The following is a 12,939-nucleotide window of genomic DNA, read 5'->3' on the forward strand; positions in this document are numbered from 1 at the left end:
CATTTTCCACACCCTTTATTGCGACTTTTTTTTAAAATCCATAGGATACTCTGCTACATTAAATCTGACTTTGCCACATTTATGAAGAATTCATTTAAACACACTGATATTTGAGCCGGATTTACAATAAAGCTATCATCTACTTTAATCCTAGATATTCATTACTACTAACTCAAACACTTGACTCTGAACTGACAACAGGCCACATTGCTTTTGTTTTACTTTTATGGTGTACAATGAACTTCTTGTTCGCCATTTGTTTGGCTGTCTTCACAACTTTTTTAAATATAGCTTTATAACGACAAACATACTGAGTGAAAATTCTGTTTTTATTATATTTCAGTTCATTGTGAAGTTTTCTCTTCCTGGTACTAGAAATTTTTATACCATCGGTCATCCATGTAAGTTATGTAGCATGTTGTTCTACGTGGAAAAGTTTCATTAAATATTTCTAGAAAGCTACTTAAAAAATTGTCACAGTTAATATTACTCGAAATACAACTGTTGTAAGGCCATTTAATCCCTCTTAACTTATTTATAAATGTAACTGAATTTTTTTCGTGGACGTTCATTTGCTAGTTTTTGTTACATCAAATTTCTTGTTTAATTTTTGGAAGTTCAATGAATAATGCAGAGTAGTCAGAGATTCCTAAATCAATGTAAAATGTATAAACATCTATAATTATCAATACAGGTAGCTGACTTTGCATTTACTCTAGTAGGTTGCATGAAGTTTATTTTGAAGACGAAGTTTTTTATTATGTCAGTCAATTTGGACACTTTATTGCTTTCTACTCTGACATTAATATTGAAGTCGGCAACTATTACTGTCTTTTTCCTTTTTTCTTTACTGAGTTTTTCAAGCAGGCAATGAAATTTTACCACAAAGGCTTCAACTGTAGCTTTCTCTGGTACTCTATAAATAGAAACTACCGTACTACAACATTTAGGTCCCATAACTCGATACAGCAGCTTTCAAATATACACTCTTCATTCAAAGGATTAAAATCATTTCTTATTTCATATTTTGTATCAGAATGAGTGAGTAAGCTAGAGCCTCCATGTGATTTCTCTCATCCATGAAAGCTGTTGGCTAACACGAAATTTTCAATTTTACTAAGAATTTTAATATTGTCAGATGTAAGCCAATGTTCATTGAGGCAAATAACTTTGATATTTCTACATTCAGACAGAATAGTTTGTAATTTGTCCACTTTATGACTTTTGTTTGGGAAGTCAGCACTTAGACCATTTATATTCAAGTGCATTATGTAGGGATATTGTTATGTATTTATGGTCTCAAGGATACTCATTCTTAAGTACCGTTTCAATTATGCCATTGTTGTTACCAAACACTGTTTCTCATCCCCATCATTTCTTGTAAGTTTCCCTTATTTTTCAGAATTTTACATGTATCAGTGAACATTTTACTAAAAATTTTGGATCCTAACCTATTTAAATGCGGACTGTCTTTACCTGAACATTTATTGCTTAAGAATTCATTCAGATTTATATGTGCTTTATGAACATAATTGTCAGAGAATCATAAAAATGAGAGATGTTATTTTTGAGAAGATATTTCTACACCAGGGTGTACAGAGTTGCTAATACCACAGACCACAAACTCCTTATTGTGACTATGTAAGGTCAGCTAGTTCAGAAATATTTTGCTGTGAGATAAGTTATTATTCTGAACTAACATCCCCTTGCCCCAATGTCAATTACACTGGGCTCCATTTATGGGAAGCAATGAAAGATTACTAAAAAAAAAAGGAAAAAAATTATAGAAAAATTATAAGAACTGATGGTGAGGTGTGGGCCGCCATCAGTTTGAGGGAATAGGATATAGTTGTAGGTAAACAACTAGAATCCTCTCAGATACAGATTTATTAGTACTTCGCTTCTACACAGATAAAAGTCCGGAGGCTAACTGCCGTTAGCGGCCAACATCCTCCTCAAAGCCCTCTCCTCAGAGATAGCACACTTATACACTGAACAAATATCGATATTTATGGCGCTCTACGCCACATAGCCCCCCCCCCTCCCCCTGCGCAGTATGGAATACGTCCCTGTGAGTAGGGGTGGAGGGGGGGTGAGAAGTTAGGAAGGTAACGTCCAGTTGTACAGTTCTTCCACATCAGGCGGAGACCGGGGGGTGAAACCTGTTACATCGACGGCGAAGTCAGCAAGCGACGCCGGCGCCTGAAGACGACGTCCCGTCCTGGAGTGGAGGTGTAGCACTTTGTCAGCAGACAGGCGGAGAATCACCTTGCCAGAAGGCCTAACAAAGGCACGTAAATTGTCACACGCAGCACTTGTGCTCAATTTAAAGCGGCGCACCACATGAGTTTCTGCTCGTCCTCCCTCAACTTTGTCACACGTGAGTACCACACTCACTGTATCACCATCTACGACAACAGATAATTTATGTATGTCATCAGGGTGTATATGTGTTGTGAATTCTTGGTGGCACCTGTACGAGCAATGGTAGGGAGGCAGGGAGGTGTGGGAAAGCCATGGCAGGGGGAAGCATCTGCGAAGAGGGGGGTGTCAGGTGCACTGGACTGCGCAGGCGACAACCTCGGGCGATCAGCTGACGGACGAGGGAGCATGACCGAAGGCAACAAGGAGCCAGTGTGGATTGAACGGTGTGACAGAGCTGTCACACGAAGATGGTAACACAATGGTAGAATCCGAGTGGTTGGCAGTTCGACTGCGAGGGCTGTGAGGAGTGAAATCTCGAAAAGATTGGCCACTCGAATTAGATGAACGCGGAGAAGAACCAGTGCTCGGCAGAGAAGCACGCTGTGGAGAATCAATACCCGAATGTATGGTATGAGAAGATGGATGGCCGCTCGAAGCAGGAGTGGGAGAAATAGGGGCAGAATCAGGGAGGTTCACCTGAGGCTCAATGAAATCTGATTTCACACGGTTGAGTGAGACCGTGGTTACAGAGTCTTTTATGAGGAGATCCATGTTATTCTCGGAGCGTTTGATGACCTTGTAAGGACCTGTGTAGGGCGACTGAAGTGGGTCTTTGATTGAGTCATCTCTGAGAAACACGTACTCACAAGAGTCTATCATGCTCGATACGTACACGCGGGAGGTGTATGAGTAGCCGGAGGTGGCGGCTGAATTTTGCTGCAGTGCAAGCGCACTCGCTCGAGAAGTGAAGGGAATTCAGAGGGCTGTGGAAGTGGGGTGGGAGTGTCTAATTCTCCAGGCAAAACCAGAGGTTGGCCATACACAAACTCGGCTACGGAACCCTTGAGGTCTTCCTTGAAAGTCACACAGAGGCCAAGAAGCACGAATGGCAGTGCTTCTGTCCATAGTGAGTCATGGCAACGCAAGGCAGACTTTAAGGTGGGATGCCATTGCTCGACAAGCCCATTGCTTTGGGGGTGGTATGCGAAGTATGAATTTTGACAATACCACACATTTTACATAAGTCGGAGAAAACTGTAGACTCGAATTGTCGTCCTTGGTCAGTGATGAGGTAAACAGGTGAGCCAGTTCTAGAGATCCACAAATCTAAGAATGCTCAACTTACTGTCTCAGAGGTAACGTTCAAAATAGGCACAGCCTCAGCCCACTGAGTCATCCTGTCAATAGCTGTAAACAAGTAACAGAAACCCTCGGAGGGGGGCAAAGGGCCTACGAGGTCCACAAGAACATGGTGAAACTGGCCTGGCGGTTGGGCAAAACAGCCAACGGGTGGGGAAGTGTGCCTGAAAACTTTGTTGACACAACATGCATGCCCTGGCCCAAGACTGACAGTCATGGCGCATGTCTCTCCAGACAAACCGTTCAGATACCAGACGGGTAGAAGCTTTGACACCGGGGCGTGCTAATGCGTGTAATTTGTCAAAGACCTGGCGTTGAAGGGGCTTAGGAATGAATGGCCACAATGTACCAGTCGATTCATCACACCACACTAAGTCAGATATGCCAGGGAAAGTAGAGCGTACCGGTTGGAGAGAGGAGCTGTGGTCCGAAATTAACTGCATGGTATCGGGGTCCGCCGATTGCAACCGAATTAGGTCTGTTAGGTCAATTAAGGTTGTGACAGCACCAACGCGTGAGAGAAAATCAGCAACCACACTGTCCGCTCCTCAGATGTAGTGAATGTCATTTGTAAATTGCAAGACGTAATTGATGTGACGAAAGCGTCGTGGGGGCGGATCAGCCGCAGTATTGTTTATGGCAGGAACCAACGGCTTGTGATCGGTGAGCACACAGAAATCTCATCCCTCAACATCAGTTCTGAAGTGTCTTATGGCCTCGTAAACTGCAAGTAATTCTCTGTTGAAAACTGAGTATTTCTTCTGCGCGTTGTTTAGCTTTATTGAGAAAAACTGCAGGGGGGTCGTAACATCATTGTATGTCTGACTCAGTACTGTACCGACAGCATTGTCACTAGCGTCAGTAGTGATAAACATTGTTGCGTCCACACATGGATGAGCAATAGTGGCAGCGGAGGCCAACAGCTGCTTGAGTTCGTTAAATGCCGTGTCCATGTCTGGTGTCCATGGGACCTGGCAAGTGCCAGAAGTTTGTGGGCCAGCGAGAGCATCTGTGAGGGGAGCCTGCGCCGCAGAAGCAGCTGGCAAATTTTACGGTAATAATTAACTGTTCTGATGAACCTGCGTAATTCCCTATAGGTCTGGGGGCATGGCATCTCGAGAACAGGCTTGATCTTGTCCTGTGGTGGTGTCAGACCGTCCGACGACACAACATAACTTAGGAATGTGAGGGATGACTGGTGCAATTGAGTCTTTTTATTGTTCAGTTCAATACCAGTGGCTGCTAAAATATCTTTCATGACTTGAACACACTCCTCACTCTGTTCCAAAGTAGAAGCAAAAACCAATATGTCATCCATGTATACAAAACAAAAGTCTAGATGGGATAAAGTTTGATTGATGAAATGCTGCCACGTTTAGGGGGCGTTTTTCAACCCAAACAACATAAATTTGTATTGAAACAGCCCGAAGGGAGGGGTTATGGCAGTCTTTTCAATATCCTCTGGAGCCATAGGAATCATGAAATGCGTGCTTACAGTCCAAAACAGAGAAGTACTTTGCACCTGAGAGCGCATGATTGAAGTCCGCAATGTGTGGGACCAGTTATTTATCAATGATGGTGTGGGCATTTAAACACCTATAGTCTCAGACCATAAGCCAAGTACCGTCTTTCTTTTGGTCAAACAGGATAGGACTAGCCCAGCAACCAGAAGAAGGTTCAATTATTCCCTTTTGTAATAGATCATCTAATTGTTCTTTTGCAATTTTCATAAATTCCGGCTTGAGGCGGTGTGGGTGTTGCGATATGGGCCGGCCATCGGTTAGACGTAACTGATGAACTGTGCCATTAGTGACTACTGCAATACGTGGCACGGCATGACAGTCAGATGTCCGTGAAGCGGAGCAGGTGGTGGCGGACGGGCAAAGCTGTGGCGCTGAGGGCACAGAAGTACAGGTGTGCCAACCGCTCGTAGGCTGCGTAAAGGCCGCACACATGTTAACATGGGCGAGGTTGGTACACAGATTCTTGGTAGTTGGCCATGCCGCTACGAGTGCTGTAGGCACGAGTGGGCGCGGCCGAACAGCAGATGGCCGTAGTTCATTGCCACGAGCTTGGGAAGTTAATTGTCCATTCGGAATGCAAGGAACATGAGCACTCAGGCATACACTGACATTACAAGAGGGGGTGCTGACACAGTTTACAGAGTTCACAACATTGTCATTAACGTGCATGGGCACGGGAACACCAGATTGGCACAGACTGACCTTGTCTATAGCCAATGAGTCGTCTGCTTGTAGCGTCACGAGGCGTTGTTGTGTGGAGGCCAACTCGTGTTGTATGTTGTGGAGATGCAGCAGCATTTCCATATGTTCCATCCGTAACTTCGAAGACTTGGCGCACTCCACTAGCCACTTGTTTGTCCAAGATTGCAGCTCCAAGGATAGGTTTAAACACTTCTTAGCACAGCACACATATTTGGTGTTAGCCAAACTGTCACTCGGCGGAGCGAAAGGAATATGTTTGTTTAGTGGGGGGTAAAACACAATATTTTGCACAAAATCTAGTGACAACTGATAGTGCTTGAGGAAAACAATTCCGAGAATAGGTTCTTCAATTGTTGACACTAAAAACGTCCACTCCAGCTTGCACTCGGACGAAAGTTTCACTGTATACAGAGTAGAACATGAACACTGTAGGGTAGACACATTCGTTGCACGAAGTACTGTTTTATGTGGTTGCACTTTATTGGTTGCTAGGCGAACCAGCAGCAAAGAGACATCTGAGCCAGTGTCTACCAGAAAATGTACACATGATTGTAAATCGCAAACATAGACTTGACCACACTTACTGTTGTTGTCCGAAACAGAATGCAATGTTGGATGTTTACATTGGAGGAGGTGGCACTGCAGCCTACCTGTGGTTGAAGTTTGGGTAAGAACACGCTGACTGGCATTTGTGAGCTTGCTCCCCGAATATTGCATGGAAGAAACAGTAATGTTGGGAGGGCCTGTGCTCCTGTGGGTAGTTGCTATGTGACGGAGTATGTGACCCAGAGTCTTCCACAGAGGCCGATGCACTGTCGTTGCAGGGAGTTGAAGATGCAGGCAGGGCGGCTAGTTTAACAAACTTGTTATTAGCAGCACCAGACAAGGCCGTGGTGTCAGAAAGCTTCTTAGTGCGGTCACGTCCAGAATGCAGTGCACGGAGCTCACTTTGCCTGCGCGGAGTATGCTCTGTTCATTTACTGGCCTATCTTCATACGCAGAGATTGCAGTCTGGACAGGCAAAGGCAGCTTTTCTGTCCAGATTTCTGCGAGCATGTCATCAGGCATAACTTGCTCATCAACAAGAAGACGGATGCACGGCCACAGCTGGGACGGAGACCTGTCACCGAGACGCTCTTCGTAGATGAGCTGTTGCACATTTTCTCTCCTGGTTTTTGAGACGCGCTCCAGTATCGTCTGTTTCGCCACAACATACTTCCCTGCTAGGGGGGGGTGCTTTGACCAGATCATAAATTAAATCGACGCGGTCGTGAAGATGGTTCATGAGGTAGACAAAGCGTGCGTTGTCGTCCAAAGCACTGACATTGAATGTTTGCTCAACCAGGTTAAACCAGAACTCCGGGTGAGCGGGTTTGAAGCCTGGTAGTTTTGGCAGATTCGGCACTGCAGTCACTGTGGAGGTGCACTTTTTTCTTTGGATGTAAGTAGAGCATGCAAAAGATAGCGGGTCCGAATTGTTGGCGTCCCGTAATGCGGGTATCGCGAAATTCACTTGACGCCGGGAGTAGGGGGGGGGGGGGGGGGGGGGGGCTGAGAAGCGACGGACACTTGAACAGTGTGAGGATCATAGTCAAAATGTGCATTCTCGTTGATGTGGTAGCTCGGAGAGAAGCCACAAGTACTTAAGTACGCCGGTGAATGTCCGTTATGCACACTGTATTCACTCGACCATGAGTGGTGGGGCTGGTTGTAGATATCCGGGTAATTACTGTCCAGCACAGAATTATTGACTTGATTAGAAGCAACACAAGGATCCCACACGTGTCCACTAGGATGCACACTCGGTGTGATACTTGCTGTTTGGCGAGCATTGAGCACCTGCTGACTAGCCGGCACGGAAGGATACACACGTGGTGGGAACTGATTCGAGTTTGAATTTACTATTGGATTTTCCAAAGTAGCAAAACTTCGCTCAATGCCACAAACTGTATTGAATTGTGTGTTCAACACAGGAGTAGGAATGTTCCGAACAACACTCTGTGGAGAACACGTGGAAAGGTCTAGGCTAACAAAGCCAGAGTCCGCGACCATTGGTGGTTGGAAGAAACTGGTGGCACTCGATGAATTCTACTGCATGTTCGGGCTGAAGGCTTCCAAAGAGTCTTGTGGCATGGCCACTTCGACGGCAAGAGTGCTGGAGAGATGTTGCTGAAATCCGGGCGGCGGTGAGTGCTGAAAGGCCATTGTCTGAAGCTGAACAACGGCCCTCGTGATTGCGAAGAAACCCGACATGGTAGGTGCATAAATAACCTTCGGGTGGTAACTCGGACATGTATTACACAAAAAACGGGGTCACCAGTGAGGGAATAGGATACAGTTGTAGGTAAACAACTAGAATTCTCTCAGATACAGATTTATTATCACTTCGCTTCTACACAGATACAAATCCAGAGGCTAACTGCCGTTAGTGGCCAACATCCTCCCCAAAGCCCTCTCCTTAAAGGTAGTACACTTATACACTGAACAAATACCGATATTTGTGGTGCTCTACACCACAAGATCAATGGTGGGCTGCGTGTGGGCCATGGGTCACCGCCTGTTCATCCCTGTTGTAAGTAATGTAAAGAAGAAACTGAGTCACAGAAACCAAGTAAATTGTTCATATTCCTGACAGAAAATAAGCAAAATGAAATAACAACAATCAAAATAGAAGAAATTGAACCTGAACCTGAGTCTATCACCTGATGAGTACTAACCACAATGAAGAATCAAGTCCAAACAATGCAAATAATGATAATGAGCAACTGCAACAACTTGAGTCAATGTGAAAGCTATCAGGAATTCCAAAGCTTGATAATTTCACAATGTATTGTTTTAGTCCTTTCAGAACTGAATTTTTTCTGGGAGAAGAAACATTTTTATTTATGTTCCGATGCTCTTATGATTTTTTAAATAGTTTAGAATCCAGATTTATACAAATATGTAAACCCATTTTTGAAATATACTTTATACACTTGGCTTCATTTTGTGAACAAAAATAATTAATTTTGAGATATGCTCTATTGTAATAAATTATTTGATCACTGTTAATTACCATACAGAAGGAAAATAATAACACTCAATTACCACTTCTGTGTATTCTGGCATTCACAAGCTGCTGCACACTGCTATATTCACTTGTTGATATTTTTATAGTGAAACCCAACAAGTGACAGCGGTGTGAGGTACATTCAGCCTGGAGTCTCATTGACTGGATTAGAATTGTCTTCAGTGATGAGTCCTGCTTCAAACTGAGCTCTTATGACCACCAAAGATGTGTCGGGAGATGCCCCAGACACTGGTGGCATACCAACTGGACTGCTGTCTTCCACAGAACCAGGGAAGCCATTTCATTTCATAGTAGGACCCCTTTCATTGTCATCCATGGCACTCTTACAGCACAGTGACAGGTCAATTATAATTTACACTCGACTTCATTGCCCTTCATGGTAAGCCATCCTGCACTTACATTTCAGCAAGATAATGCCTGCCTGCACACAGTGAGAGTTTCTGCTGCTTGTCTCCATGCTTGCCAAAACCTACCTTGGCCAACAAGGTTGCTGGAACTCTCCCTAAATGAGAACCTTTGGAGCATTATAGGGCAGGAGCCTCCAACCAGCTTAGATTTTGACAATCCAGTGCACCAAGTGGACTTAATTTGGCAGGATATACTCAGGAAGAAATCCAACAACTCTATCAATCAGTGCCAAACTGAATAACTGCTCACATAAGGACCAGAGGTGGACCAGTGTGTTATTGACCTGCTCAAATTGTGAAGCTTTTTCCCTTGAATAAATCACACAGTTATGAAATTGTAACAATTTGTTTGTCCATACATGTACTTCACATCTACTGATTTACATCCCATTCAGATAATTCCTTTGTGGTGTATCATTTTTTTATAAGGATTTTGATTGAAAGGTACAATGTTTCTAATTAATATTATTATTATTATTGGATTCAAATTAATGATATCAATGTGATGGAAGGAAACATTCCACGTGGGAAAAATTATATATAAAAACAAAGATGAGGTGACTTACCGAACAAAAGCGCTGGCAGGTCGGTAGACACACAAACAAACACAAACATACACACAAAATTCAAGCTTTCGCAACAAACTGTTGCCTCATCAGGAAAGAGGGAAGGAGAGGGGAAGACGAAAGGAAGTGGTTTTTAAGGGAGAGGGTAAGGAGTCATTCCAATCCCGGGAGCGGAAAGACTTACCTTAGGGGAAAAAAGGACAGGTATACACTCGCACACACGCACATATCCATCCACACATACAGACACAAGCAGACATATTTAAAGACCCTTTAAATATGTCTGCTTGTGTCTGTATGTGTGGATGGATATGTGCGTGTGTGCGAGTGTATACCTGTCCTTTTTTCCCCTAAGGTAAGTCTTTCCGCTCCCGGGATTGGAATGACTCCTTACCCTCTCCCTTAAAACCCACTTCCTTTCGTCTTCCCCTCTCCTTCCCTCTTTCCTGATGAGGCAACAGTTTGTTGCGAAAGCTTGAATTTTGTGTGTATGTTTGTGTTTGTTTGTGTGTCTATCGACCTGCCAGCGCTTTTGTTCGGTAAGTCACCTCATCTTTGTTTTTATATATTATTATTATTATTATTATTCTTTGTCCTAACTTTGATTTTTAAATGCTGTTGCAGCCTCTTTTAATGGTGAGTGTCGAGAAAAGTTGGATGTTACTGATCTGCCTTGAATGCACATCACATGGTCAATAAAAGAATCAGTGTTTATTCTAATTTCATGTTACAAAGTATGAAGTTTTTAAAGAATTAATTGCAATGCGAAGCTAGTACTGAGAAAGAGGAATTACAGTTTAATTGTAGAAAACAACACCCAAACTTAAGTTTTATGCAGTTATTACTTTGAATGACGTAAGATGAAAATTTAGTAAAACAACTAATACATAAATGCCTTTATTGTGAGGGATGAGCCTGGTGCTTTATTAGCAAATTTTCAATATAATTAGGTTTAACCTTACATACTTTAAGTCAGTGATTTCCAGTCTTCTTTTTTAAGAAAACAAACATCTGTCAATAACAATGCTTCATTGCCACTAAAGTTGATTTCTCCAGTAGTATGGAGAAATGCATTGTTTGCAGATAGTTACAGAGGATGCCTTCATTTCATCAATGCATGTTTGAACACTGGTATTGTTCAAAAGAAGTCTTTTAAGTATATAATAAGCAGGTTTGTGTAGAACAGTTTTTTAAACTTCTTCAGTGGCCAGCAAAGTTAATTGCTCTCTCATAGTATGTGGTTTGCCAGATTTTACTAAAAGTGGCAGAAGAAGTAATGGAACAAGCACCTAAAGATGGTAATGGTGAAGGCAAATAGTTGACTTTGGTTTACTGGTAGAGTTTTAGGAATGTGTTGTTCATCTAAAAAGGAGACCACATATAGGACATGTGTGCAACCCATTCATGAGTACTGCCCTAGTGTTTGGGAACCCAACTAGGTTGGATTAAAGGAAGACATTGAAGCAATTTAGAAACTTGCTGCTGGATTGGTTACTGATAGGTTCAATCAACACATGAGTGTTACATAGATGCTTTGTGGACTCAGATGGGAATCCCTGCAGGGAATACATTGTGCTTTTCACAAAACATTTTTGACAAAGTTTAGAAAATAGGCACTTTTAGCTGACTGAAGAATGATTCTACTGCTGCCAATGTACATTTCACATAAGGGCAGAGAAATTAGGCACTGCACAGAGGTATATAGACATCCATTTTTCCCTAACTTCATTTGCGAGAAGAATAGGAAAGGAAGTGACTATTAGCGGTACAAGTTGCCATCCACCATACACCATATGGTGGCTTGCGGATTATGTATGTAGATGTAGACATTGTATGACATCAACAAACCATCATCGTCTCTTTGTGACATAGCAGCAAATATACTGTCCGCGTAGGTCTCGAAAGTATTTCAAATATTTTACTGTTTGCCACGATGACACCTTCTCAGATGATCCTCCAACTCGTATGGCTTCATAGCACCATTGCTTAAACCCCTTTTGTATAAAATGAACATAGGTAATCATCTGCCTGACAATGATGGAATGAAGGAAAATAATCGACACTTTGCTGCCATATTTCTTTTTAGATATAGCCATTTTCCGTATCAGTTACCTGTGGACAAAAATTAAGCTGTTTAGATAAATATGATAAAACCTAGCAATCAAAATCAATCCTCTCAGTCTCAAGTCATGATTGGCATATTTGTACTTAATGAAAGGAACTAAAAAAGAAAATTTGATAAAAAGCTACTTACTTTTTTCCAGCACTCCTAAAAGACATGACACTGATTAACTTTAATTTGTGTGGTACCTAACTATAATCTGTTCACAAAGAGATGAATAAGGGCTTTCTAGTTCTGGATCAGCAGAAGTTGCTTGCCTCTGGCCCAGTCATATTTTGTGTCCAGCCACTGTGAACCTTGGCTATGTAATGTAGAACCTTACATTAGTAGCCAGTGTTTAAGTGATTGTTGTGCCAAGTTGTGTTGCATCACAAATGAATACATATTTTAATGAGTGATGAAGTGGTTCCTGGCATGTCACAAGCAGCACCATATACTCTTTCCACTTCTCAGAGAAGGGTGGGGGGTACTACTTTACAGAGTGGAGCCATAAAAATAATTAATAATGTCACTAGATGCTGCAAGCAGGAAACTGAAATTAAGTAGTTGCTCCACCCTCTCTCTTAGCCAATGAGATGAACAGTGACGTACTCAGGAGCAAGCTTCAGCTCTCTGAGAAGAATCTGGAATTTTGTTGTGACCTGTATAAATGGGATACACTCTTGTGGATCCACAATTTACATCTTATGCACCCCTAATTCCTTTTTGGTCCCCTTACAGGTTGGAGGTGACACCTGGGGATCAACATAGATCCATTTGAAAATCACTGGTATATATAATCAACTGACTCCAATTCGTTATCACTGGAAGAAGCAGTAGTATCAGACAATGCTGAAAACTGGCTGAAGGTAATACAAGAAGAGACACAGTCTCACATAGACAACTGCACATGGGAGTCTACTGTTGAACCTTCAGATAAGGAGCCACTAAATATGAAATGGGTGTTTAGAACTAGATCTGAAAGGCCAACTGTATAATATAAAGC

The 12,939-nt window shown here is 42.6% G+C and overlaps 1 protein-coding gene across 1 annotated transcript in view; it reads left to right on the forward strand.

Annotated features, from left to right (window-relative positions):
* Positions 1-237: 237 nt before the first annotated feature.
* The window catches only part of LOC124795476, a 63,408-nt gene continuing 50,706 nt past the window's right edge, over positions 238-12,939 (forward strand). The window contains exons 1-2 of the transcript XR_007016703.1: positions 238-401; positions 12,675-12,802. The gene's annotated coding sequence lies outside the window, so the exon portion shown is untranslated. The remainder of the gene's footprint in view (positions 402-12,674; positions 12,803-12,939) is intronic.

Source organism: Schistocerca piceifrons, chromosome 4 (assembly GCF_021461385.2).
Source record: "Schistocerca piceifrons isolate TAMUIC-IGC-003096 chromosome 4, iqSchPice1.1, whole genome shotgun sequence".
In the NCBI taxonomy this organism is placed as follows: domain Eukaryota; kingdom Metazoa; phylum Arthropoda; class Insecta; order Orthoptera; family Acrididae; genus Schistocerca; species Schistocerca piceifrons.